Source organism: Ambystoma mexicanum, chromosome 2p (genome assembly GCF_040938575.1).
Source record: "Ambystoma mexicanum isolate Mex_15411 chromosome 2p, UKY_AmexF1_1, whole genome shotgun sequence".
Classification (NCBI taxonomy): Eukaryota; Metazoa; Chordata; class Amphibia; order Caudata; family Ambystomatidae; genus Ambystoma; species Ambystoma mexicanum.
The window spans coordinates 986,601,396-986,625,067 of record NC_090923.1 but is presented as its reverse complement, the minus strand read 5'-3'; the positions used below and the strand labels follow the sequence as shown (position 1 = coordinate 986,625,067).

At 45.6% G+C, this 23,672-nt stretch overlaps 1 protein-coding gene across 2 annotated transcripts in view; it reads left to right on the top strand.

The window, feature by feature from the left end:
• Positions 1 to 23,672, top strand: part of LOC138566995 (serine/threonine-protein kinase D3-like) — a 441,766-nt gene that overhangs the window by 346,659 nt on the left and 71,435 nt on the right. The gene's annotated exons all lie outside the window — the stretch shown is intronic.

Here is a 23,672-nt window from a genome sequence, read left to right as displayed (position 1 = left end):
GCTTGCACAGCAAAAAAAAAAGTTAGCCTTAGACATCCATTCACTATTGCTTATTAGCTCATGAATATCGTTATTGACCTCCACTCAGCCAATCTGAATGTTTCGAGCGCAGTCAATAACTACTACTGTTATTGACTGTGTTCTCAACATTCTGACTTCAAAAGCAGAGAGGGAAACCACAATTTAATGTCCTGGCAGGTTTTATTTCAACCAAACACTTCCTCTCTGGGTGGACCTTTTTTGTGTCCATTCTATTTACCTAACACGATAGAAAGCTAAACCATGTGTTGATGCTTTTCCTTAGGGTAAACCGTTTAGTTTTAAACGTTTGCTCATACTAACCGACTCCAGTTTAAACAACTCTGTAAATAAAATACTTAGGTTATAGAGAGAACCTTGTTATTTAAAACACTACAAAATAAAATCACACTTAATATACTATCTCTGTTTTTTCTATTTAATTTACTCACTACGAAAGCAACATTTTTACTTCACTACTCACTATGGGCCTCATTACACGGAATGCGGTAAACCATGGTGCTGTTAGCACCATGGTTGCCGCCGGTACCATACCGGTACCACCATGGAGAAAAGGGGAATTACCACCCTATTCCAAGGTTGGCGGGGCGGTAATTCCCCCTTTCTCCATGGCCCTTCCCCATTCCCATTTTTGCCCCATAGGGCTCAATGGGAATGGGGAAGGGGTTAATTACGGTACCACAAATTGCGGTACCGTAATTAGCACCAAGGTCCCCTTGCGGGTCCCAACTTTAACGGCTGGTCTACACCAGCCGTTAAGGTCGGGTCCCGCAAAGGGACCTCGTAGTAAGGTGGTAAGGGTTTACCGGTGCTCTTACCGGTACCGGTAAACCCTTACCACCTACCGTGTAATGAGGCCCTATGTGCTGGTAGCCTTATAGACCTTGAGAGGGGTCATTATCACCCTTCCACCAACTTATGATTCTTGTTTTCGCCTTGGGTCATAACCTGGTGGCGGGTCATTATCCCACGATAATGACCCCTCCCTTGGTCTATAATGCTATAATAGCATTCCCTTCTCATCTACCTGCTTTTTTTGCAGGGGTAAGTGGAGTTTGCCTCTGTTGTGTCCAGTTGCAATTACTGGAATCAGTAGTTTCTGCTGAGCTTTCTTGTGATCTCGCACAGAACTGCCTTCTAGGTGACTAGCAGCCAGGTTTCCATCCACTCAGAGGGATTGGATCCACTCTAGATGTGATCTTACTTCACAAATGGGCAGGGTTTGACACGGTAGACCACACGATCCTTATGCGTCCCTTGAAAGAGTCTAGTGTAATCAAATACACTGCTCTTAGCACCTTTGCATACTTCCTCTCCAATGATGCCCTGCCCAGTGCACTATCATGTTGTGTACCAAAAGGTTTAGCTCATCACCAATCTTAGTTAAATTAGATATAAGCCCTGTATCTCACATTTTCAATCACCATAAGCTCCCCTACCACATGAATGCTGAAGAGAAATAACTATCCACACATCTTAACCACTTTACTGTGGCAGGAGACTGCTGCTGCACTGCCGGGCGGCCTAATGAACAGATTGCTCAAGGGCCTGGACGTTCAACTCCTTGGCATTCAGTTTATGTTTTATTTATTACACAGGGGAAAGTGAGAATGTGACGATGTGGACATCCATGCCCGTAGTGGCTAGTGGATGCTATGGGCAGGGCCAGGTAGTAGCTAGGGGGCCCAAACATTAAATACTAGATAAACACTAACCGCCTCTGACATGATACCTTCAAACTCGACGTTCTATTCATTGGCCTGTGAATCTGTGTCCCTTTCGGTTTTCCTGTGCCCTTTTATCTCAGCGGCCCTCCTTTACCCAAGCCTCAGATCAGAAGGTCACCTTAGACAATAACCTCACTTTCATTACTCAGGTAAATGCCGCTGCCATGAAAATCTATTTCTGCCGCCTAAAACCGCATCAAACATTTCTATTTTTATTTTCGGGGCAGTTCCCCCAAACCTCCCCTTCCCTATTATTTAATCCCCTACCCCTTATATGCCTTTACCTGCCCCCGCTTTATTTTTCAATTCGTTTTTTCAATTAATATTTTCTGTAAAACAATCAAATTGAAATAAAACGTGGTGGAAAAAACTACTGTATATCCCTCCGTGCTCCCATACAATCCCCCCAGTTCCTGTGGTAGTATTTTCTCACCTGGTCTTCTGCACATGGCTTTTCGCACGGGTCCGGCCTAGAACCGCCTTTGCTCTCCTGGGCGTTCAGGAGCATTTGCAGCGGCTGGTGGAGGATGATGGGCCTGGGATTCTGATGCTGCTGGATCTGTCGGCTGCTTTTGACACAGTTGACCACCAGATCTTGTTAGAAAGGCTGGACTCAGAGATCAAGATGGAAGTTACATCCAGGAGCAGGTCTTGCTCGTTTCTTCATGAAGGGGCCTCTTCTATGGAACTCAGTCTCCACAGATCCGGCCCTGCTACCGCAGCATGCCGGGTTTCACAGTATTCCTGTCTGTTGCTAACATGTTTTCAGTATTACATCAAACCCCTCCATGGCCTTTTGGTCAGGGACGATGTTGTATAGTGTAGTTATGAGGATGACGCACAGGTGTTGTTAAGATTGACAGGGAACTCTGACAACAATTTGAATCGTATCTCAGCTTGTTTCTGATTCTACTGAGGTATGAATGAGGGATGGTTGGCTTAGTGTGAATCTGTCCAAAATGCAACTTCGTCTGCTCTAAATTTTAAAATTATATCCCATAGCTCAATTTGAGATCCCTACCCTGGATAAGGTAGAATCATTGGTATCCAGTGATAAAGTCAGAGAGGAAAAGGTAAGGTGGTTGGGGGTGACATTTCCCCAAATTTGCTCTCCCAAGAAAATCAAGAACTTTCTCAAATATTCTAGGATTGGAGGTTTTAATATTAAATAATACCTGTCCTAAAATATGTTGTGGAAGGTTTTTAGTGTGCAGGAAATAAAATCGCCTCGCTGGTGACTTTTCCCCCGGCGAGATTATCAGATAGAACCGAATCATTTGGAGTCATTTTTCACGCCATTGTCTCGAACCCGCCCTTTTTTTAAAATCAGAGTTCAGTTGTGCCACCATTGTCCATACTATAACTGGGGCTAAATTGGATGACTGGAAATGTTCTTTTCCTTGGCGCATACACATGATTTTCCCAGTGCTTACATGTCCTGCAAAACACTGGTGCTAGAATTGTAGCAAACCCTCCTCAGCATACTCACATCTCGCCTGCCCTCACTAGTTGCCTGCTGAAGGTCATGGCACTTTTAAGGCGCTTAACAGGTTCCATGAAGCCTTTTATGGTCCTGAGCCTTTTATCTTCCAGATGGGGAGAAATGGCACAAATCTACTCTCCATGGATACATATTTAATCTCTGAACCCTGCTTCAAATGCAAACACGCATTGGCAATGGGGATAGGCATTTGCCAGTCACTGCTGTAATGGTGCCAAATGGGCCATTAATGGTAGCCGGTCGCCTCTGCAACATGGTGGAAGTACCTTGCCATTTAGTAATACCTCTGCAACAGCCAAAACGGTTGGCTTTGCCAATGCTTGTTTTTAACAGAACTTCAGTGCAAGGAAAAACATACTGCTTATAAATCAAGTGACTGAAGGCAAACTTGGTTAAAACATTTTTATTAAACCAGTAGCACATTAACAACTCAAATTAAGGCATTAACTTGCAGAAGACTGCTTTGACTTAACAATGGCAGGCACTTCAGAGTACAACCTTTTATGTTACTTCTTGACAGAGCTAGTTCAAAGAGATCCCTGGAGGATGTGCTTTGGCTGGGGAGGGGCAGTAACTGGGTGGGAATGGCCATATTGTTAGCATGGGCCCGGGAAGTCAATGGGTGGGTAACTAATCAAACAACACCTACAAGCTGTGTGACCCTCCTCATATCCCATCTGCCATGTCCTTCCTAGCTGCACTTCAATGCAAATGTTTCGTCTCCTATGTGTCGCTTTAGCCCAAACTCAAAAATATCTGGCCGTTCCTTTCAGGTCCACATTGTTGAAGTTTGGAATGCCATTCCAGAAGAGGCATTCCAGAAGAGGTCTGCAGGTTTGAGCATCTCCTGATCGTGTGAAAAAATGTAATACGCTCCCTTCCAATGACACATTTACTGCTGATTAAGAGGACGGTGATGCCCATTGGGCTGTAAGTGCTGGCGGGGATCTATTATTTTATTTTTTTGGCCAATTTATTAAATATTAACAGAAAAATCAATGTAACAAAGAGATACAATAGACAATTATCCATACAATAATAATGAAAAATATATTGAAAAAATAAAATAAAAAATATAAAAGGGGGGCAGAAATGGTGTGATGCAAAAGTCAAAAAGCAATAGCAATTCAAAACATTGACCTGAAAACAACCTTCTAGAAAACTTTGGCATAGCAACAAACCAAGAAGCAAAAGACATGAACAATATAATGAGTAAATTGAAACATGCATGTCTACTTATCTGAATACAGGTTAACTCGACACAGGAAGCACCAACGACTGACTAACCCTTATCCCAAAAGGCCTTCCATATTTTATCAAAACTATGTCCTTCCCCTTTCACAGAATATATCACATTTTCATTATTGCTTGTCCGATACATCTCCTCCATCCACACGTTCAACGTCGGGTGAACATCTGATTTCCAATTTCTCAGGATCAGTTTTTTCGCCATGATGGCCCCATGTAAAATCCATGTAATCTGATGTTTCCCTAAATTGTCCAGCATGGCGGATTCCCCCAGTATTAGAGTCTCAAGGTCAAATTCCAAATCGGCATTGACAACCTTGTTCATCATACTTGTCACATCCGACCAGAAATTCCTCGCCCTGTGACACTCCCATAGCATATGCTGGCGGGGATCTAGCAAGAGCAGAGTAGCACATCCTGGCACATTCAGGTGTGGACCGAGACAATGAAGGGGAGCGCTCCCAGAATGCCTGGCATCAGGAAGATTGGCAACGGGTGCCTTCAACCAGAGGCAGCACAGGAAGCAGCCGAGGGAGCAGGCCAGAGGTGGCACAGTGGGAGACAAAGGTCTGCAACCAACTGAAAGCAGACAGACGGGCACCAGCCCTCCCATGCGCACACTGCAATGTCGGAAGAGAGCAACTCTGAAACTCCCAGCAAGAAGGTGAGTGTTACATTGCGTGTCGGAGCTCCCCGTGAGGGACGGAAGCTCTGGTACCTTGTAGAAGGCTGCAGGGCCTGGCCAGAGCCATAGAAGACACGTCAGGCTGCTGTAACTGGTGGCTCAGGATTTACCGGAAGTTCCAGGCCCCGGCTCTTCATTTGCACGCCTCATCCTGCCATGCACGGTGATGCAGCTCGTACATAACATTCCTCGTTTTCTTCAATGTAAAATATGCATCAACAATTCAACCTTCACACAGTCCATAAACTTACTAATTCATCAACACACATAGTCTCCCAGTTTACCCGGGGGCCCTAGGGCACCCTCAGATTGTATGTGCTGTGTCACTGGAGTGGTCTGATTTCTACGCCCTCTTCGCCTTCATTGTCAATGACGGGGCTGGTTGGCACCTCGCCTGTCTCTGCTTGGTCCATGGGCTCAGGTGCCATCTCCGCCTCTCCCCACAGGTTTCGCATCAGGGTGGTTGTCACCTTCCCTGTTTTCCACTTGTGGCTGGTCTTGGCCTTCCTTCCACATCTCGTCCGCGACCCGCTTGAACCATGACGCATTCCTCGTGATTGTGTCATGGCCTTGGTTGGCTGTTATCATTGTCCCTTCTCTCCTTGTCACCCTCCAGTGTGTGAGGTCGTATTGGATTGACAGCTTCAACTTTGATGTGTTTCTCAACACCAACACCTGATCCCCACCTGGTGCCGTGATTTTCTTGCACGCCGTTTGATGCTCATGTTTTGGTTTGCTGCCACCTGCCTGGAGTGAGTACACTCTTTGTCCAGGTTCTTCACCCGTGGGCTGGGGTGATCCAGTATTGATGAGTTCAGAATTGTTCTGTACATCAAATCAGCCGGGGCGAGGGGGGTCTGTTAAGCTCTGTGGTGTAACCCGGTAATTGTGCAGAAACCGCTGTAGCTCTACTTTCCGTGGGCTGGTCTGGCCTTCGCTATGCCCAGTATTTTGTTTATTGTCCTCATGAATCGTTCGGCATCGCCATTAGGTTTTGGCCATCTTGGGGTTTATGTTATGTGGTGGATGTGCAGATCGTCTAGGTATTTTGTGAGCTCTTTCCCTTGAAAAGCGGGGCCATTGTCACTCTTGATGTATTTCGGTAGTCCATGTGTCACAAAGATCTTTTCCAGGGCAGGAATTACTGCCTCCGCCACTGTTGGTTGTATGATCTCAACCTCAGGGTATTGTGAGTAATCATCTATAGCGGCTAAAAGGTATGTCCCCTCCTGTACCGAGCAGAAGTCGACACTGATAGCCTCCAACCGTGCCCCTCGAAGCAGATTGTATTAGTTCGGGCCTTGTGGCGCGCTGGTAAGTTGATATGGGTGACATGACGAAATCACGCTCTCCACTCTAGCATCTATCTAGGGAAACTACACCCTGTGTCGTATCCTAGCCTTGGTTCTGACCATCCACTGGTGTCTCTCGTGTGCCAGGGTGATAATCCTGTCCTGTAGGCTGGTAGGAATTAGAATGCGTGTGCCTCTCAGTATCAAACCATCGCTTGTTATAGACAGCTTCTGGCAGACCGCGAATATCGCTGTCAGAAAGACTTGCGCAGCTGCTGTGCGATTGTGGGTGCTTCGGAGGAATGATTTCCACTTGCCCGCGATTGCATTCTTCACTATGTCGCAGCATTGGTCAGCATGGGTTGCCTCCAGGATGTCTGTGATGCTGACGGCTCTATGCTTTATCATGCTCACAATCTGGCAGATGTGCTCCTCTGCCTCTCTGGACTCCTTCACTTCCACTTGTGTCACTGCTCTCGGCTGCCTGGACAGGAAAACTGACAGGATATCTGTTCCCACTTGGTACAGTAGGTCAAACACATATTTCTGGAGGTACAGTAACGATTTTCCAATTCTAGCTGAAAGATGCAGTGACGGGCCAATGAATATTGGCAGTAATGGCTTGTGTTCAGTGTATGTCTTGAACTTTCTGACATAGAGGTAGAGGTGGAAATGCCTGCAGCCCCATAGGACTGCAATGGATTCCTTCGTGATGTGTGAATATCGCTGCTTGGTGGTTGTCAGAACATGTGATGCGTATGCAATTGGCTTTACTTCTCCAGGGTGCAACAGTTAGACCAGGTTCGCCCCCAGCCCGACGGGGCTCTCATCCACATAGAGTTCAGTCTGCACAGTGGATTTGTAGTAGGCCATAGCTGTATCCGCATACAGTGACTCTTTGATCTGTTTGAACGCCTCTTGGCAATGGGTGTTCCAGTCCCATTTAGTGCTGGACTTGGTCATCTCCCTCAGGAGCTCTGATATGGTAGCCAGGTTTGGTATGACCCTACCACAGTATGTAGCCATACCAAGAAAACTGTGCACCTCTGATGGCATAGTGGGTGGCATTGCTCCTTTAATGTCTGCAACCTTGAGGGGGTGAGCCGATACTCCCTTACTATTGAATAAGTAGCCAAAGAAAGTCAATTCCTCTTTCAGGAACTCACATTTTTCTTTATGAATTTTAAGTACAACGTTCTCTAACCTGTCAAGGACTATTTCTAATCTACATAGGTGCTCCTCTCTGCTGCTGGCAAGTATGAGGATGTCATAGCTGACATTGCGTACCCCTGCAATCCCCTGGATGATCTCCTGGATTGCCTGTTAGAAAACGTCTGCCGTGGAAGATATCCCGAAGCTCAGCCACTTATATTGTCCAATGCCAAGGTGCGTCGAGAAGGTTGTGATGTACCGTGAATCTCTGTGCAATTTCACCTGGTGGTACCCAGCATTGTGATCCAGTTTGGAGAAGAAGCGTGATCCAGTGAGGTCTGTCACAATTTCATCCAGGGTCGGGGTAATGTGCTCCCTTATTATCGCAGCGTTTGGTAGGCGCATGTCGATGCACATTCGTACCTTCCCTGGTTGCTTCGGTTTCTTGGTGACAACCATTGGGGAGACCTATGGTGTGGGGCCTGAGAATGTCTGCTTTCTCCAGTTTATGCTGCTCTTTCTTGTCCAACTCTCACATGTGGCACGTGTCCTTCTATGTTGCACTGCTCTGGGCTGCAATGTTGTATCTTGTGTAGTTTGACTAGCTTTCCTTTCAGGCATCTTATGCCCTGGAGTAGGCCCGGGTGCTTCGCTAGTAGATCATTGACGTCATTGGAGTCTGTAACATCATAGATACATTTTATCAGTCCAAGATCTTCATCCGACTCCCAGCTGAGTAGGCATTTTATGCCCGCTTTGACGATGTACACATTGGACCAGACCTCCTTGTCTCCTCTGCTGAGCGTCGTCCAGAATCGTCCCACTATCGGAAGTGGTATCTTGCAGCAGTATGCGTGCAAGAGGGTGTCTGTGCTTTTTAGTTCTGGCTGAGGTTGCATTTCCTTGAATGTCTCCACTGGCATGACATTAACGGAAGCTCCTTTGTCAACTTATATGTGACAAAGTCACAGGTGGGTGCATCTTTGGAGCTCAAAATGATTTCAGATTAACCTGTCCACCATTTACTTTTTAAATTGCTTCATTTAGATATAGCAGTGTGAGAAATGCTCTCCTGTTAAGCACATACTGGTTATTAGTTTGGGCTTTTCAGTGTCGCTTGTGACACCTATAAGCCAAAACGTTTGCATTGGAGTACAGATAGGGAGAAATGGCATATGAGGAGGGACACGCTGCCTGCAGGTGTTTTTTGGTTAGTTGCCCACCCATTGACTGACCATGGCCGTGCTAATCCGTATGGCCATTCCCACCCAGTTCCTGCTGCTGCACGCCCAAAACATCTCCTCATGAGAACTCTTTGGGCTTGCTTTAATCTAGCCTTCCCATCAAACTTTGCACTCGCAGTGCCTGCCAGTGTGTTTTCAAAGCAGTCTTCTGAGAGTTAAGGAATTAATTGGAGTTGTAAACCCGCTACTTGTGTAATAAAAGCATCTTAACCAGGTCTGCCTTCAGCCACTCCATTGGTAGGCACTCTGTGTGTCCTTCACAGAAGTCCTTTTAAAAATAAGAAATGGCAAAGCCAACAGTTTTGGCTTGTGTATAAGTATTAGGCATTTGCCAGGCGCTGCTATTGGAATATCAGGTACTCTCACCATTTTACACCTGCTACCATCAATGGCCAGTTAATACCACTACAGCTATACCTCGCAAGTGCCTTTCCCATGACTACACAAACCCCCAAACTATTGGCATTGCCAATGCTTGTTTTTTGTATGTGATGGGTTGGAGAGGAGACCTGTGCTTTTGTACCAGCGGTATACAAAAAAGTCACGCTTTAAGAAAGAGGGTGCTTTATTTGCAGTTCATGCTGAGGGCCTGGCCGCAATGTGTTGCAAAACTGTTATTTTATAGTTTGCCACAGAGAGAAGATGTAAAGTTGTTGCTGTAAGACACATTGTTAAGAAGAGGGGTAACTTTTCCTTTTTGGGTTGAGAGGGCTAGGTTAAAGGAGCAATCTTTCCTCTACAAATCACAAGAAAGCTACTGCCTGAGTACTGAATGAAAGAACAGATAAAAGACAAATGTTTGGGGAAAACATCCCGTTCACTACCTGAAGTGGGGTCTCAGCAGAGCTGAGCTGCAGTTCCCCAACCAGGACCTGCCATTCAACTGAAGGAGCTTTCCAGTCCCCAACCCTGAAGAAGCTACTTCTTGGTATAATTTTCTACTGGACCTACTTGCTTGCTTCTGGTGGAGAGCTGATGTCAGCTGAATTTGCCACTCACCACAGAGCAGGAACAGCTTCAGGGCCTTTCCATTTTTTTTATTTGAAATGGTCCTCAAAGCTCTGCGGTGGGGGAGGGGGAGCGAGTAGCTGACCTTTGTTGGCAGTCTCATGTCACAGAAACAAACTCCTTTAATTTTGGAAATTAAACATGCACAGCGTGTATATTGCTGGCCATCATCAGCTTCTCACTGGCAACTTCTTAGCATCTTGTTGCATTTTTATTCCCCGACATTAGCACCCTGCTGTCAAAGATCAGTTAATAGCTTTTTAGGGGACATATAGTGTTTCAGCCCCTTGCTGGCTGTCTTCTTTCCCCATATAATATGCAGCTATTAACCACTGTATTGCATTCTTTTGACTTTATTATAATTGAAACACACTCACTTGCACAGTTATTTCCCAGCTGTAAGGCATCGGGGACACATCTTCGGCCGCCTCTTCCCGCTTAGCCATCTGCCGGACTGCCTAAAATTCTGCAGAACCCAGCTTTGTTGCTAATTAAATAAATGTAAATACATTCAGTAAATATGTGCATGCTTGTACAAATTTGGTGGACATTTATTATATTGACATAATGTAGGTGGTAAAATAGCTCAGTGGGTAGGTACGCCAGCTGCATTCCAATCAGAGCCAATTCAGACTTTCATCTTATTGAAAGTAATCAAATGAGTTGCATTGAGCGGGTCTTAGAAACTTTTGTTGATTACAAGAGTGCTAAGAAGCTGCAGGAATGTGTCAGGAAGCTCTAATAAGAGTGTCATTTTTTTTTAACATAGATTAATTTCGGATGCAAATTGGCAAAGCGCAAGGTTTTTAAAAAGTTTAAGAAAGGCATTTATTTTTCATTTATTAGGTCAATTGGAAGGAAATGTGCTTGGAGACGTGTTCACCATTAGAAAACTCTTTTAATTATGACGCATGACGCAGGCACAACATTTGCCCCGCTATGCTTTGGCAATAAAGATGCCATAACTGCACAGGGAGCTCATAGCACTGTACATGCACAAACACCAAAACCGGCTAACAATCACCTAGCCACGTACACACGCAAACAACAACATTGTGTGAACAGCAATCCACTGCACACCCACACCACTCCACGTATACACCCTACTCCGTGGCACATCTGCACCACCCAGCACTGTCAATACACACATCTCCACTGCACTGCACACCCACACTCCCCAGCACAGTGGGTACACCCCACCCCCACTTCCCAACAACACTGCTCTGCACTCACACAATCGCCACAGTGCACACATGAACACAGACCCTAAACTACTCTACACACGCACCATTCCCACACTGCATGTAGGCTCACAGCCCAAAATCACTCTGTAGACACTGCCTCCATTATTGCACACCCTAAACACAACCTCTTGCACTGCATTCATGCTCACACACTGCCCCCAGCATCATATTGTATACACAAATCACCCTCACAACCACACACACTGTCCTCTGCACTGTACTGTACTGTACACAGACACACTAACACAAGCGCTGCATAGACACTGCCCCAGAACTGCACTCCCACTACCCCAGCAATGAATACACAAACGGTTCCAGCACTGCATAAAGAAATCGCCACAGCATTGCATACTTCAACATGGCCTCAGGACTAACTTGCATGTGCAGACGCCACACCAGCACTGAATTTGCCGGCACACACTGCCCCAATACTGTACAGACTCCATAAACAGTGATGCACATTCACCACCCTGAGGCACTTTGCACACACCACCCTCAGAACTGCACTGCAAACATTTAGCATTCCAGAACTGCACCGATCTCCCCGCTGAGCGCACGGTGCCACTGCAAACTCACAGCGCCTCCAGCATCACACATATACATCCCACTGCACCACACACACCCACAGCCCCCTACAGACTGTCTTCTCAGTGCTAACTGGGCATACTGGAGTCTGTGCTTACTGTGCTGGTGTTCATAATGGTATATTGATGTACTGTGATAACTACAAACAATGGAATGTGGCCTTACTGTGCTAGCTGGGCATATTTGAATCTGCCATTGCTCATGATAAATTGGCATATTGATATTTGGCCTTTCTGTGCTAAGTGGGAATAATGCGACTGATGTCTGTATTGGGCATCATGGAGACTGCCACTGCTATACTGATTGTGCACAGCTAAGACAATGGAGTGAGTACTTGGGCATTGAATGGCAATGGTGCAAAAACCTGGTGTATTGAAGGCAATAGCTGATAATGATATGAGTATCTTAGATTTTGATTAGAAACCTTGAAATGGTGAGTACCGGGTCTGTTGATGTCATTATCTGATATAGGGTAGCAAGATATGGCACATGGTGTGAGTGCCAGAGCAGGTCATGCCAATTCCTGACAAATTGTGGTACTCTCTGGGCTCATGATGTAAGCAGCTGGTAATTAGCATTGGTACCTAGAGTTATGATGACAATAATTATAAAGCGCTTATAGATGAGCCAAAACTGTTGGCTTCATCAGTGCTTGTTCGAAATGGAGTCTAAAGTGTTACAGCAAGCATGGTAAAAGGCAAGTGAGTAGTTGGATCTGACAACCTTTATTGTGGTCGTTATCTATGTATATTTGCCCATCTACCCCTTCTCAAATGCTCCTCCACCGGCATCAACTTTTACCACAACTCGCACTCTAATTTAACAATTCCCCACCTGTCCACTCTCTTCTTTCACTCTTCCCCACCCGCACCTTCCAATCTCTTCTCTTCCACCGTTTCACCAACCAGGTAGAAGCTCAGAAACTATTGTTAAATACCCAGAAATTAAATATTTACTTTTCCTTGCACAGTTAACCTTATGAAGCAGCCACAAATGCTCTTTCGTTGCAGAATTGGTAGACATTTTTCCAAGGATCCTTCCTACATAAAGAGCTTTCTTTGCACAAGTGAAGCCCCGGCGGATCTTCTTAACTGTCCCAGCTTCTTCCCCTGAGGCAGAGAGAAGCTTCGGTGCTTTGCAACGTCTGAAACCCCTGCTACATTGCACAATGTCTCCAAAAAGACTGACACGCTGATTCATGGAATTATTTGCGCCGAAAAACGGGGATTTGTGTGCCATTCTGCCTGCAAATCCCCATTTGTTAAACAGGGATTTGCGGGCAGAATGGCGCACAAATCCTCGTTTTTTTCGTCGCAAATAATTCCATGAATCAGCCCCTAAATCATGTTGATGTTCACAATATACATAAAGGTAACACATACCTGCTAGAAATACAAGCAATAGCAAAAGAATTGATCATGCATACTGAACAACAAAAAATGAACACATTTTCCTGAGCATCACTGACTATCAAATAATTGGCCCTTTTTACCCTGGGGCTATTCCTCCAAAAAGAGATGGAGAAGGAAAGTGAAACAGCAGTGCAGTCAAGGAAGGGCGATGGGGCTACATTTCATGTGGATCTCATTTGTCATATTGTATGTATTTTATTTAATTGTATTTCTGATGTATGTTTGTGTATATAAGGTCAATGGCATATGCATGTGAATGGCGTAAAGATGGAGGTGCGTTCATCTCCGCTCCCTCACTATGTGTTGTCACCAACATGTAGGGTGAGCTTCCACCAGTGTATCCTATTAGTACTCTGGGGCCCTAGGGCTCGGGACTCAGTGGCATGCCAGTCCCACTGGGTTCCTTCCAAGTATGCCACTTAGTGCTGTAGGACACCGGCAGTGTGGCTTTCTCCACCAATGGATTGCCACTGAGATAAAGCTCCACAGGATTGCAGAACTTTACCTCCTCATGCGGAGGAACCTCATTCAAATATTTATTTATTTGTTTGCATAAAAGACAACAAATTATTGTGACCTTCTATAAAACATCTCTCAAGTCCAACACATTAGTTGAACAAAATGACAACACCAAAGCCCCCTCACTACAGCTACATTGAGATCTTCAAAGAGATTGGAGAACTTTGGTTTCCTTAAAATCCCTGTCGTAAGATTTCAAATGTTTGAAAGTTTGTTTTAGCAGTGCACAAATGCCTTATTTCTAACTTTATTTCTAACTATTTTGATGAAAATGGATTTAACTATTGTGCCATAGATGAGAAATCTACAACTTATTTAAAGTGGAACTGTGTTTTTAAAACGGCTATTATTTGTTGTTCTGTCTTAAAATAAATCTAACAATACATATATTTGTAAGGGTTTAAAAGCTTCGGCACTCGGCACTACGGCAGTTTGGATAGTGCTGTGTCTATAGCAAAACCCCAAGGTGACCTCCCCTGCTCCCCTCCCCGCACCCCCAGATTTAGAATGTCTCGTATGCCCTGAATGCTGCACAAATGTGACAAACAAATGTAATAGGCATTGGACACTATTTAAACAGTTGGGATTAACTTATGTAGACAGATGGTTAGCATTGGGGTAGAGTGGAAAAGTGGGGGTTGGAAGGGTACACGCACACGGGGGACACACATTTGGGGCAATATTAGAGATCATTAGCAGATTTGCATTACTCAACGGAAGGGAGATAAAGGGAAGTCCTCCCACCCCCTCCCAAAGCCCCGAAGCCGTCTCCCCAAGATAAAACTCATCGGATTCCACTTTCCTTTTCATATTGGATCCTTGGAAGGCTTGCATCATTGCTAGATACTGAGGACGCTACAACAGCTGGAAAGCAAGATACCTTTATCCCATTTGCAGAGTAGGGATCCACGTTCCAGCGAACAGTTGGGAACCATGAGTTTTCTATGTGTGGACTCTGACTGCCATCTAGCGGTCATTTATTTTTAGCATTATCCTGAGGCATTTTTGTCACTGTCCTGATTAGGTGCAAACTAAGTTAAGATATTCTTCAGGTGTTGTAATTGCGGTACGGAGATGTGAAGGTGAGCTGAGAGTGCCTTCTTGTCTTCCTTGTCCCAGTCTTACATTTCTAGCAGGCCGCACACCTGAGGCGGGTAGGGGTACCCTACTCCTTCCTTCAGGGAATGTGCTCATCGAGGGTACAGAACAGAGGGACATCAGACTATTACGGGTGATTTATATGTGCTTCTTGTCAGACTCCTCCATTTCCTCAGGTGAGAAGGGACGCATTTGGTCCTTCATCCCATGGGGAGATACAAGTGAATCCACTCCATTGGCCCCCAGAATTGGCTGGGCAGCCAGTGAAATTGTTAGGATAGCGCTGCTGGCACGTGTTCCCAGCAGCATGGTTGGCTGCTATGGCTCTCGTCTTCCGCCCCCTGACTTACGTCTTTGCCGTGGACACTCCTGGACCCCATACCAGCATTTCCCATCGATGCTCCTGCTCGCCCACACTGACCCTTGCCCCCACCCGTGCCTTACCTCATTATCCCTATCCGCGCATACAACTGCCACTTTTTTGTTGTGTTTTACAGGCTCGGAGTGGCCTATAGGACAATAGGCCCATGGCCAAACCAAAAACTCAAAATGCTGGTGTGGGACAGTTTTTTTGGTCAAAGTGAGCCACTTTTTTGGCCAATAGGGGCCAGTTTGATGAGTTACTTCCCTATGTGGCTAGCAGTTTTGGCCAGTGTTGCAAAATAAATATTCTTCAAAATGCACAACGTGCATCGCATTTTATCAAAAAACTCGCCCTTGGGTACTATTCAAACAGTGCCACCAAAAGAATGAATTGCCATTTGCAACTGTGACCACTTTTTCATTGGTGCCTGAGGCAGCTCTATGGCCCAGTCCAAAACTAGTGTTTTCTCTCAATGAAAAGCATTGCCTAGCACCTTGGATGCCCAGCTGGGACGCTGACTGCCATAATGGCAAGTTGGGTGGACCACAGCAGGCCATAATTTACAGGCTTGGATGGCACGATGCACAAACAGTTTTCCATCCAAGTTTGTTTTGGTTTCATGATGAATGTCGACATCACTGCCAACCTGAATACAGCCAATTTATAATGCTGCAGGTGTAATGTGGATTTTGGAATAAGCGGTGTAGATGTGTCCAGGAAGCTGTGACACACCAGGTCCAATTTGAGACCTAAGTTACAACAGAATTGGCGTTAGGCCATTGATATGATATGATGTGGCATTTATAACGCGCCTGTACACAAGTGTTTCTAGGCATGACAAGACAAGGAGGGGGAAACAAAAGGAGGACTAAATAATGATCTTACTAGGCCTTGTGTCATTCAGATCGCGCATATGCGGGGAAGAGGGAAGGGGAGAAGTGCCAGGGGGAGAGGAAGTGCAGTTAACTCACAAGTGGACCCAGTGTGTGGTTCATAAGTGCATAGGGAAGGGACTGTAGGGTTGCATATACAGACCCTTAAGTGCTGGGGAGCCCGGATGCAGTGCAAGGGCAACTGGACATGCAGGAGCCACGACCCGAGTTCAGAGGGTGACCAGGTGACCAGTGCTCTGAGAAGTCAGGTGCATCAGCCGGGGAGAGGAAGAGAGAAAGCGGAAGCGAAAAGGAAGCTTCTTCGGTTGCTTCCGGAACCAGATGTGGTTCTGCTCAAGTTTGAGAGAGGCAGGGAGGCTGTTCCAGAGGGAGGCCCCAGCCGAGGAGATAGATCTGCCCCCAACTCTCTTCTTGGAGAAGCGACGTCAGAGAGTTGGAGGTGAATGAGCGGAGAGCTCGATAAGGAACATGTTTTGGAAGAGAAAGTTGAAGGTAGAGCGGTCCCAGGCCCCAGAAAGCCTTGTGGACAATGCAGAGGGTCCTGACTTGACCCTTAAAGCCAAGTGGGAGTCAGTGAGGAGATTTCAGAGCTGGAGAGATACGATCCCTGGGCTTGTGGCCAAGGACAAGTCTTGCAGTTCTGTTCTGGATAAGTTGCATAGGTCTAAGAGTAGAGGCAGGAAGATCTAGAAAGAGGCTGTTGCAATAGTCCAGCCTAGAGAGGACCAGAGCTCTGTATACAGTGAGCTTCTGTGGGAAGGTGAGAAAAGGAAGAATACTTCTGAGGAGGTGCAGCTGATAGTTTGACATCTTATAGACGTCAGAGATGTGAGAAGAGAAGGAGAGGGTGGAGTCGAAGATGACACCAAGGTTCTTAGCCTCACAGGAAGGAGCAGTGGCTGTTTTGTATTATCTTTTTGCTTTCCCTGTATAAATGGTATGAATGCAGTAAATATGATCGTGATATGAATCTCTGAGAGTCATACACTGACACCCATGAGTGTCTGGAGCTGTGTGCGCTCCAGAATATTAATTGTATTCTAATATTGTCAATGAACTCAATGAAAAACATAAGAGTACTTAATCAAAAGTACAATTTTCTGTTTAAAAATGAATTGTTTTGTCTATTAATGCTAGAGGGCACTCTCTCGGTGTGTGTCGTTTTCTGATGGCACATAGGGCACATGTCAGCGTGGTCTTGATTTTGTGTGCCGATTTGGTGCAAGGAGCTTTAAAACGCACAGAAGTCCCTGAAAATGCCAACCAAGTGCACGCCAACCAGGTGGCCATGAAAAGGCATACATCATGACTCTGCAATGGGGGTCCCTTTTCTTTTGGGCCCTGGGCTTCTTTGTTGCCCCCATCTGACCTTGGTAATGGCCCGTTGTCAGGTCTATTAGCTTGGTGGCTAATCAACCAGTACGATTACATTTGAGTGCCTTTGCACTGCTGCCCTCATGGATGGTTGCTTGGTAACAGGAAGCGAGACATTTGTTATTTTCCTGCCATGGTTCTGAGGGCAACCCTCTCTTTTCATGTGGGTGTTCGTGCTTTCACTTTGGCCTGCTGGTGGGCAGTGCAGTGGAGTGTAAGCCAGAAGGGCCTGCTTGAGGGGACGGGGCATGAGAACGATAGTCAGTCAGCTCCATGACATCACCCTCACTCTGTCTACCCTTCAAAGGGCGGTATTTGAAGTGGGTGGGAGCGCACTCTGCCTACCCTTCACAGGGTGTTATTTCAGGAGGGCGGGGCAAAGAGGGTCTGGGCCCAGGCCTTTGGGTTAAGCATAAGCAGAGGCATGGCAGGTGTCAGTGCTGGCTATCTTCTTGCCCTGCACCTATTAAGAGAGGGGCGGAGAGGAGTGCCTTCTTACCTGAATGGGGAACAGGTGGCTTACTTCTTGCTTTTCCTTCCCAGCGTGCTCTGGAAAGCCTTTGTTAGGGTGCTGAATCAATGGCGATGATGTACCTCCCCCCACCCCCTTTTAATCAGCGGATCCACTGGGGAAGAAGAGTGGGCAATTATTAATATACGGGATGGATCGCTAAGCTCCTGGCGTGAGTGGGTTTATTTTGAAGGCAGTGTGTGGAGTATATATATGCTTTGTGAAAGACTTTCCGCCATCATGTTTCGTCGGCATTCCTTTGTTTACATTTGATGATCTTAGGCTGCACGGCGCTCCCCAGCCTGCTGACGCTCTTCTTCCGTGCACGCTTTCCTCGTGATGCGAACGCAGTGCGTGTGCTCTGTCCATGTCGCTTCATTATCCCCTTTTGTAATAAGAATGGTTTAGTCTACTACAACGTTTTTGCACCTTTCTGGTAGTGTTGTGGTTCTGCAGGGCCTCCTGCAACTGGTGGTGTCTAGCAACAGTTCCTCAATCCCCCTCTCTGTTTCTGGCTTCCTTGCTTCTCGTGCTTCAGTTACACTCCTGTTTAATGGATAATTCACGTCTTCCTGATCTCGGGATTCAGTGTCCTCGCGGGTGTGGCTCCAGCTTGCATCTTCTTCAGCTGGAGTCAAAAATTCACCTCTAGTTTCATCTCTGTCTCTCTCTGTCTCTCTCTCCCTCTCGTCCTTTGCGCTTTCACCTCTTCTGTAATACAGTGCTACTCGGTCTGCCTTACATTTCCTTCCATCTGTGGTTTGTACAGAAATATCTCCAATTTTTTGCATTTGGATGGGTGCACTGAATTGACACATTGCCAGTCTGGCTCGGCGGGCTAGCCTTATGTCACCTAGCCACCTTAATGCAAGTCGTGCATCTTTTCTGCTTTTCTAGCATCATGGATTTCTTTTCGCCTTTGCTGCATCCTGTTAATTCCGTTCCTCGTTTGTCTCACGCTGTTCTCTGATTGTCGTTGTCCATAGTTATATATGGTGGGGACAGCCTAGTGTTCACGTGTCTTGTTCTCATCATATTGAAAGGTGGTATGCTGGTAATGGTGTTTGTTGTCATTATTTGCAGGGCCACTCCCTTATCTAGCTCATCCGCGCTGTTTAGTCCACTTTGAAATGCTGCTTGTGGGATACTCTTCACATATCAGTGGTTCATTCTCTCCAATTGTCCGCTGCCCTGGGGATGATATAGTGTGGGTTTCTTGTGCTTGCTGCTGATTCTTCTAAGAAATCGCCTCATTTATTCTGAGGTGAAATGATCACCATTGTCTGTGACTGCGTACTTGGGACAGCCTTCCCTTCTAAATTCATCGTCAAAGTATTGTATCTGTTACTTTGTTAAAATCTCTGTCTATTTCGATGTTACCATTACCATGGTAAATGTTTGTTCGTCCACCAGGACTGTGTTCCCTTGGCCCTACGGAGTCCACTCCAACTTGAGTGCAAACCTCTACTTGCATTCCACATTTGCTAGTGGCTCTGGTCTTGTCAATCTCTTGTCACCTTCTTTAAATACTGTGCAATTGGTCAGTGGTCTCTCAATTTCTGAGCCCACCGTAGGCCACCAGTACTGTTCCCGTACTCTGCTTTTAGTCATGGACATGCCTGTATGTCCTTTGTGACCTAATAATATTGCTCTGTTTGTGGTATTTGCAGGGGGAATCAGTACTTCTCCTATTATTCTAATTTGCTTTTAGGTGTGTATTTCTGGTTGTAATGTAATGTAAAAGGATTTATTGAGCATAACCAAAGCCAAGAGGCATCTAGGTGCGAACAGGCAAAAGCAAGAAGAACCAAACATATCACACACCCTCCTCAAAACAAGAAGGTCTTGAGAGCTCTCTGGAAGTAGCGGTGGTCCGAAATCTCTCGCAAGTGTGCAGGCAATTAATTCTATAATGTGGGGGCCAGAACTGAAAAAGAACGTCTCCCTGCTTCAGTTTTACAAAACTGCAGAACTTGCAGCAGATTTGCAGAGTCTGAGTGCAAGGAGCGAGGAGCTGTATATCGGATGAGTTTCGAGTGAAGAAAAATAGGCCCAGTGAGAAAAAAAACCTGAAGTGCAATGCACAGTGCCTTAAACTTTATTCAGCTTCTCACCGGAAGCCAATGAAGTCTAGCCAGTAAAATCGAGGCGGAAGAACTTCTTGGAGGAATCAGTTACAATAATGCTGCAGAATTTTGCAGTACCTGAAGCCGTTGGATCAAAAGCAATTCTGGTTGACCCAAACAGATACCATTGCAGTAATCCAATGCGCCCATTATGTAGGCTGTGTTTATTGTTTTCCAAAACTGCAAGGGAACAAAAGGGAGCACTTTCCTCAAAAGTCTCAGTTTAAAGAAACCAGCATTATAAATTGCTGCAAATTGCCCCTCTCTAGAGCCAGAGGGGAGATGCGTAAGCCTTAACTCTTAACAGAGGGGCTAGGGGCTGGACAGGGTCCCAAAGATTCAGGCTAGAAATCAGAGGGACAGAAGGAATGGGCATTCAGTGAAAATCTCTGTCTTCTCGCCGTTTAGCTTCAGCCAATTTTGAGACATCCTGCGACCATTCTCAGACAGGCAAGATTTAAGCTTAGATCTGGGTTCAAATATCAGAGAATTCAGCCTAAAAATGAATTGTGTGTCGTCGGCGTAGGTATAAAAACATACAGGAGACGAAGCAATGAGGTCGACCAGCGGCCGTAGATAAAGATTGAAAAGTAATGGAGATAAAGATGAATCCTGTCGAACCCCACACAAAGTATGGCTGGGGATGCGTAGAAGGGTGGCAATGAAACGATTTGCATTTGGTCCGAGAAGAAAGAGGAAAACCTTGTACTCCCCAAAAGTTCTGTAACCTCTTGGCTAGCAATCTCTCACCTGGCTACCCCTTTCTTGGGATTTCATTTTGTAGTGCTTCATTCACTTACTTTGACTTTATTTTGCCATTCTTCTAGGGTTCTTCTTGTTCTGGTGGTTGGTTGTGGTCTTCACTGCATACTCTTCGTTCAGGTACATTGTTGTCAGTCTGGATAGAGAATCTACTTAACGGTTTTGCCACCCTCCGATGAGTTCAAATTCTAGTTCTGCTTCAGGTGGCCACCCCAATAGTGTGTCTCCCACTTCTGTGATGTGCGCCTCTCCTCTTATTTTTCTGTCTTTAAATGGTCTGCTCTGAAGTGCCCTATTAGGTTGATCTGCTTCCCTCCATATTCTCTGGGGTTAACTTTGTTAATCTGCCTTCCTTTCCTTTCCACGTCCTTTTGTTCTATTCTTCCGATATGAGGATGAGGTCTGACCGTGCGTTGGCCATCATGCATATTTGTTTCCCCTTCACCAGCATTTTGTAATAGGGTTTTTCCCTTTAAAGTTTTCCTTTGAGAATTTACACACTTAATAATCGTACAGATTTTTGTTCCTTTTCGTCTTCTGATCTTTCACTATCTCCAATTGTTTCACTGCCGTACTCCTGCACACTCTGGCAAAGTGACCTTGTTTCTGGCATTTGGCACGACCTTTCTCTAATGCTGGCGCGCTCTGTTTTGACATTCGGTGCATGCCTGAACATTCCGCACCGTAAGCATGTCCTCATACATCAATGCTCTTGACCACGACTGTATCTGGTTTTCTTCTGGCCGTCTTTAGCTCTGCTGGCTCTCTCCGCTCTGGTTGCTTTCCACCGGACATCATTCTTCAGTGTTCTGCTTTTGCTCTTTCTGTCTCTATCGTTCAGTCTCTTCTACGCTGTGCACCACCGTTAGTATTTCATCAATGGTTGAACTCTCACGTTGTAGCATTTTGTCTTGCATTTCAAATTCTTGTATCCCTCTATCATTTAGTTCCCTCAGCATTGTGTCTAATCTCTCTCCAACATGACAGTGTTTTGCTAGTTCCCTCGGCGCAGTGAGATAATCATCCACAGGGTTCTTTGCTCCTTGTTTTCATTCATAGTAATGCAGTTTAGACCTTATTAGTACATTCCCTTTGTTTCTGAATCTTTTCTTCCGTCGCTTGAGTGCTTCGACTTTCGGGCTGTCGATGTTTCAGCCATATGTCTCCTTCGCTATGGGTCAGGTTTGAAATATGCACTGGGCTTCTATCACTAGTGCATTTATCAGTACCGCAGCTATCATTATTGAATTGGTTTCTTGCAGGCCTGACACTTCTGTGCACACCTTAAAGCTTGGTAGCCACTGTTGCCATGGCATAGTTGGCCTACCTGAATTACGTAGAAATACAGGTGGTGCCGTTACTTGCTGTGCCATTTCGTCTGTTATGTGCTTTCGCTCTTTTGTTTCATTGTTGTCTTGCCCTCCCCTTTGTTCTATGGTGTTTTTCCAGCAGTTTTATTTCCGATGAATTTTTTTAATGAAACATTTTCTTCGAAAAAACGAATTGACTTAATGTTTTTATTGGTGGGGGTTCTTCCCTCCAAGCCTCACCTTTCCCTATTATTTAATCCCTATCCTTAACCCCCTACCCATTATATGCCCTTAGCCACCCCCTTTATATTTTAATGAGTTTTTTTCGATGAAAGAGTTTAGTAAATAAACTCACCGGAAAAATAAACTGGTGCCAAAATGACTGTATACCCATCCCCACAGTTTTCCTCTGTGTAGTTCATTCCTTTTGCATGACTTCCTCCGTTGCCATTGTGGAGAATATTTGAGCTTCAATAAAGATTTGCCAAAATCATGCATTGTCTGTTTTTGTTTATTAACATAAGATTATCTCAATGCGCAGGCACATGCATAGATACTTCTTCCTCGGGACCTCCCCTGCATGCCCCTACCGTGCGCTCCTGCATGAGGCACACGCAGTGTGCGCACTTGGTACCTGTACTGGGCATTCTCTTGGCATGCTCACCATTGCGTATGTATGCTCGAGTGTTGCAGTGCTGCTGCCACCTGACTTTGCTTTTAACTGAGAAGGCCTTCAGAGTGGGCATCTGGGTAGCAGACATTTCCTGTGGTCTCAATAGACACAACGCTGGTCTATCGGTACAGACCTCATGGGGTTCATCGCCTGTCGCTTTAACTGCTCCTGTTGGAGCCCCATAAGTCCTAATTGGCAGGAAGGGAGAGGCAGCCCTGGGTATTATCTTCTTGGGAAATACTCAGGGCATAACTCAGGATAAAGTGATAACGGTGGCATCTGGACTGTTTGGATGTGTCTGCGGTCTATGTTTCGAATACCTTGGCCCAGTTCTAGCAACATGCCTGCTTGCTACTTTCCTTCTAATGGGTAAAGGTAAGGACTTTATGAAGCTGCTTGATAAGCGGGATTATTTGGGATCAGTGGCCTTGTGGATACCTCTATGTCTGGTTTCTGATCCTTGCCTGGGTAGCAGGGAGGATGAACTGTGGAAAGCCACATACTCTTTATGAACACAGTATTCTGAAGCCCCCCTTTCTAGGATAGAAGTTGGGGGAATGGATTTCTCTCTACTTCACCTGGCCAGATTATCACTATAATTCTCTAATTTCAAGATAGAAATTAGTATCCCCTTGATTCAGGTAATCTCCACTTTCCTGTGATATTCTCTAGTATAGTTTGCAATAAACATATTATTAGCAGTCATACAACACTTTCTGAACAGCTTAATGAACATGGCCAATTTGTGACCTATCGGAAGGCGAGAAGTTTCCGGTGATTTTATTTCAGTATGTTCAATTAGCACCTGAAGTGGAAAGTTGCAATCCTGGCAACCAGTCAGGGATCAGCCCTGCTGGGTTCCTACTGCTAATACCTCATGTGCACACTCCTCTTTCCTGCTTCCT